Below are 6,222 nucleotides of genomic sequence, written 5' to 3'. Positions count from 1 at the left end.
TCTTCCTACTTCCTCTTTCCGCTCCCTTAACTCCATTTATCCCAGTTCGCTGCTCCATCCTCTTATGCCGTTGGGCATCTTCGAGATTTACATATTTTTCCGCCCGAGATAACAGATCATCATAACTTGATGGAGGTTTCTTCACTAACGATTTAAAGAACTCTCCTCCTCTAAGTCCCTGGGTAAAGGCACTTATCATGATGTCAGGAGTGGTCGCTGGTATCTCCAACGCTGCGTTGTTGAAACGCTGGACAAACTCTCGCAAAGTTTCAGCTTCTTGTTGTTTCACCACAAACAGGCTCAAATAGTTTTTTTGGTGTTTTTTGCTGCTAGCGAATCTGTGCTAGAAAGCAGCGGAAAAATCCTCGAAAGATCGTATGGAGTTGGGCTGCAAGGTGTTAAACCATTGCTGGGCTGACCTCACCAACGTGCTCAGAAACACCCTGCACTTGACCCCATCTGAATATTGATGTAACAGGGCCGCATTCTCAAACCTCCCCACGTGTTCCTCGGGGTCAGTATGTCCATCGTACTCACCCACATTCGACTGTCAAAAATTTGGAGGAAGCCCTTCTTCTAAAATGGCTAGTGAAAAAGGACTTCCTCTCTTGGGTGCCGGCGCTCTGCTTCCCAACTGCTGCCTCAACCTCTGTATTTCCTTCCACATTTCTCCCATCTCACTAATCTCCCCCCTTTGGTGGGGCTGTGGCTCTTCAACCCTGCTCTGGTGGCCCTCAGCATCTTCCTCACGCTCCTGACGGGCTGCCTGTTCCTCTACAAACACAGACTCTTGATTCTTTTTCATGGCCTCATCCACTGTCCGGGCGATAAATTGGCCCAGTTGTTCCAGGGTCAAGTTCCCCACGTTCTCATTAGGACGGGTTTGTTCGACCCTTGTCTCGTGAAGGGGCTGTTCGGCTCTTGTCTCTTGACGAGGTTGTTCCTGTCTCGCCTCCACATGAGATGATTCGGGTTCCCTCTGAGGACGCGATGATGCTGAGGTAGCTCTTCTACTTCCTTTCTTGCCTACCATCTCTACGTCTCAACTCAAGATTTCCCACAGACGGCGCCAAGTGATACTCACGGGAAATTTCGGGTCCGATCCCAACGAGCGTCACTAATTCAGACGTGGGCTTTAAGATTACCCTGAGCCTGAAATCAAGAATAAGACCGTTAGAAGGGGGCCAGGAGGGTGTCCTGGCGTAGCCCCTCCGACGCTCAAGTCAGAGACTGAGGATATATGGGGGAGCAGCTAAGGGCGCTGCTGAAAACAATATAGTGAATGAAATAACCGTACGCTCAAACCTGGTATTTATAGGAGAATACCTGGGCTTCTCATGGGCCCTTCACCTGTGGGCCCTAAATATGGGCCGGATCTTGATGGGCTCATCCATGGGGTATCANCCGTTAGAAGGGGGCCAGGAGGGTGTCCTGGCGTAGCCCCTCCGACGCTCAAGTCAGAGACTGAGGATATATGGGGGAGCAGCTAAGGGCGCTGCTGAAAACAATATATTGAATCCATAATCATACGCTCAAACCTGGTATTTATAGGAGAATACCTGGGCTGCTCATGGGCCTTCACCTGTGGGCCCTAGAGATGGGCCGGGAGTTTGGGCCTGACCTTGATGGGTTCATCCATGGGGTATCAGCATGTAATATCACAAAAATTTGATTCCATGAGAACCAACAAATTCTCGTCATCCGCAATTAAAAGAAAGTGGAGAAAAATGGAGGGTTCGGTTATAGCCAGCTCAAATCCAAGTCTCCTGGATTTGAAGTATTGGTTGCAGTGGCAAGTATTGGTGTGTGCCCTCATCTTAATCCTGACGGCAACCATGGCGGCCAACTTCCTCCTCCGGAATAGGAGTATTCATCCGCTGAAGCCTGCCATTTGTGGGCCCCATGCTGGACCGACCTCCATAATCGAATCCTTCTCTTCTACCTTGCTTTCGCCTTTGCTGCTATGGCTTTCTTGCTTGTCCAAACTGTGGCCGCCTTTGGATTCTCCGTCTTCTTTTCTACACCCAGTACGCTTCTTTACTATCTCATTTCTTGATTTTGCCTACTCATCCAGTCACCATGAGGAAACGTACGCGTGATGGTTTAAAATTTGTGATATAAAGTGTTTTATTTGTATCGGTTTTTTCCCAATTTATGATTGTTTGAATTGGGTAAGCATAATGGACGGAAATCATATTCAGAAATATCAGGAAGGCACATTAGAACATCAAGAAATCAATTAAGACGAATATGCGGTAGATCAGGATAACCTATAAGTTCATCACAACCAAGTTGCATGTCAGGAGCAGCAAGTTGAATCAATTGGAAATATTATGAACATTATTTATCTGGTCAGCCTGTTCAATATTGGTAGATTTCTTTGTGGTTGACAGCGTTTGTTTGCTGTTCGTTGCCAAAGTGATCGTACCATCTAAATTGGAGTCCAAAATATGACAAGGACAGAGTAAAATTAATGGACAAACTGAAAGAGGATAATTTGACAAAATTTAAAATTGTATGTGTATTGATGATAATTCAGCTTTAGACTAGAATATCTCAAAGTTCTGTACAAGGACGTACTTTGAATGGTTTAAGAATGATGATTGAAATACAAAAGAGAGGGAAAATTGTCATTTAATGGCATTGAATGGTTTATCGGTCAATTGGTCAATAGAATTTTTTTTTAAAAAAAATGTATTGATTGGAGCATGTGAAAGTTGTCTGTCATATTTTAAACATTTTTCAAAGTTTATTTATTAGTTTATTGAATAAAAATTATCAATAAATTAATGTATGACTAGAACCCATATTGTAATTTAATTATTGGATGCATGTTTCATGAAACTTGTCTCTTGATTTATTTAATTTAAATTTGAATATATATTTTGATATATATATTAATTTAGAAATAATTTTCAAATTATTAAATTTTGACTTGAAATTATATTTTAATTTTCAATTTAATTTCTACTACATGTTTAGAATTTATTTTTGCATGTTAAATATTTTGTCAAATATTATGAATATTTGTTTGATCAATATACAAATTTAATATTATGATTGCATCCTTCTATTTATTATTGAATTTTTTTAATGGAATATTGAAAAATATTTTCATCAGGAAATTCATATTATGTACATATTAAATTATATTAGGTTGTTTATAATTTTAAATAAACATATCAAGTAAAAATGTGAATATAAAGATATTTAAAAAAAATTACTTATAAAGATTCATATAAATGTGAATAAATTACTTATAGTGTTCATACAATCACAATCACCTAAATTATACATATTTATTGAAACAAGTCTCGCATTAGTGATATTTAAGATTTCACAATGATATCTATTCATTAAGCTTTGTTGAGAACACCATGAGTTAAATACTAGAATGTTAGTGAGAGCATAATTATTATGGAAATTATCTGAGTAATCTAAGTGTTTAACCACTAAAAAGTTGCATAATGTTTAACAACCTTCGTGATAATAAAGACTACATACTTATGTAGAGACGAATTGACAATTTGGAAAGTGATTTGTTAATTTCCTTATGGAGTCTAAATTTGACATTTATTTTGAAGCACTATTGTAAGTTACATTTTAAGGAGTTTCATTGTGGGCTCAAAATTATGAATTTTATGTCTAAGTTATTAAGATTATAGTACGATAATTCGGTTGCAGTATTTGTGACTAAAGCGAGTCGAATTAAGTAAAACAACATAAAATATTTTAAATCGTTGGATGACGTGTTAAGCAAAATAAAGTGGTCATTGAACAAGTTACCACTTAATTGATAATCTTTTGAACCAAAGTCATGCAAATTAAGATGTTTAAGGATCATACGGTAATTAATGTTGAACTTGGTTTTATAATGATTTTATGGTATATACATTTGGTTTTTATTTGTGGAACTCATTCAATTGTGATTTTTCTCATATTCAGTTATCTTGAGAAAATATCAATAAAGTTAGACCTCGAATTAACATATATATTGTTTATTCTTTGAGTTATGCAAATTTGAGATACAAAGTACTATGTGATACGTGGAATATAATAATCGCTTTTAAATGACATATTGTCATGATTCATGCTTTTTGTTTTCACCTATGGTGAATGAGATTAATATGGGTCAAGTGAGAGAATGTAAGGATATTTGAATGTAAATAAATATTAATGTGACACTTATCGAATATAAACAAAAAGAAAATAAGTTGTGACAACAATGACGACAGACATAGCCTACATCTTCTGACAAACTATGTATATATCACCTCAACTTTAGAAAATTGAGGCGTTCATGCGCCACTCCTTGTTTACTATCAAACTCCTCGATCTTATTCATTGGTGACGAGCTCTATATATACCAGTGATTAAAGTCACAAGCATACAACCCATACGAACAATAATACATCATCTCCAGAAAAGTTGAAGTGCTAAAAAAAACTTCAAATCGAAAGAAAATAATACTTACAAATTAATAAATGGTTGAAGTTAATATTCGATCCGAAGGTAAAATAACCTTTCTTCGAAGTGTCGACTCTGTGTGTGCCTATGTGATTGCATTTCGTCCTACTCGGTTCCATACCCTCATATGAAACACAAGCTATACATATAATCTGCTAAAGCATTATCAATTTTTGCATTTTGTTTGGCTCATGGTCTCCGCTATGGATTATATGCATTGCTGGTGAGAGCAAAACATGCTGCTCTCTCAAGAGTCAAGAATGCTCATTCATTAGGTCAAATTAACTCCAGATTTTCAAAGCAGATTACTTTTTTCATTAATTTTTTTTAAAAAAATGTATGCAAGGAGTTGTACACAGTATAGAAGAACAGAGAAAGCAGGGAAGGAAAAAAAATCTGAAATTTCTGGTGTTTACATGGCCAGGTTTCAGCAGAGAAGAAATATGGTCGATGATGCCTGTGGCTGGAAGCGAAGGCTTTAATTACACAGTTTTACATATATTACTAGCAATGCCGTGGTATGTTTACACAAGTACGTAAAATATATTTTTATATTGAATTTAACATAAAAAAAAACAATTTATCCTTTTAGAATTCCTATTTTATCTCATATATTTGACAAAAAAACTATCTAATATAAATATATAAAAAAAATCCGTTATATATAATCATTACATAGAAAAATAACAATATCATAAAACGGCATTAAATATTATGAAAACTTTTATTTTTACAAATTTCAAAAAATGTTTTATCAGTTGATATTATTAATATCCTATTATTCATCAATAACTTCAATAAGAAACTCATTATGTGGAATTCTAGCTAGCTAAATTTAAGTCATTGGATTTGATATTCACTTAGTTAAGAAAAGCTTTCAATGTAGATCGCGATTCCGTATTTGATTTAAGACTTTGTACCCACAATTATTCAAATTTTGTGGTAGAAAACCTTTCATTTTCATTTTTTCGTTCTTGGTGGATTATTTTTATTTAATTAGATTTGAAAGAGTTGTGATCAAGATAAATATGGAAAGATAATATCTGTAAAGATTTATATGTTATAATACTCCTCCACAAATAGGGAGATCGTGAGTATTTGATTCTTGATTTCTATTTCTTCTCTTATGAATTATATATGTCTATCCATCTATCTTTTTTCTTATGATTTATAATAGGTATTATATTAAAATTAAAAACTATAAACATGGTTTTGTATATCAATTTCTTATGTTATAGATATATGATAATTATAATTCAAAACTATATCATCTGTAACATAAAAATATAGATAAAGATAAAAAATTAGTTTATTAAGATATATGAAATATATATGAAATCTACATTTACTAAAATAGGTTTTTATGATTTTTTATTAAATAAATAAAAATTTTGTAATTTTGAGAAGAATAATATTTTTGAATGATAAAAAAAGAAGATAATTCCTATAAAGCTCTCAACTTTAAACATATATAATAAGTACATAATAATGTGTATAATAATTTATTTTTATAAAAAAATTATGTGATTATATTATATGGCATAAAATATATATATATATATAATGTAATATATATATATATATAATGTAATTTTTTATTTTAAAATATACAAAGAAGGTTGCCTTAGAAAATCGAAAAAATAAAATATAAAAAATAATTACCGAACACAGCGTGGGCGAAGAGGATTACTGGTGGGGTATAAAGTTGGGGGGGGGGGGGGGGGGGGGGGGGCGGCAGGCGGCCCGACGCATCAC

This window comes from Primulina huaijiensis, chromosome 1, assembly GCF_012295235.1.
Source record: "Primulina huaijiensis isolate GDHJ02 chromosome 1, ASM1229523v2, whole genome shotgun sequence".
Taxonomy (NCBI): domain Eukaryota; kingdom Viridiplantae; phylum Streptophyta; class Magnoliopsida; order Lamiales; family Gesneriaceae; genus Primulina; species Primulina huaijiensis.
The sequence above is the reverse complement of the archived record's forward strand: the minus strand, read 5'-3'. Positions refer to the sequence as shown.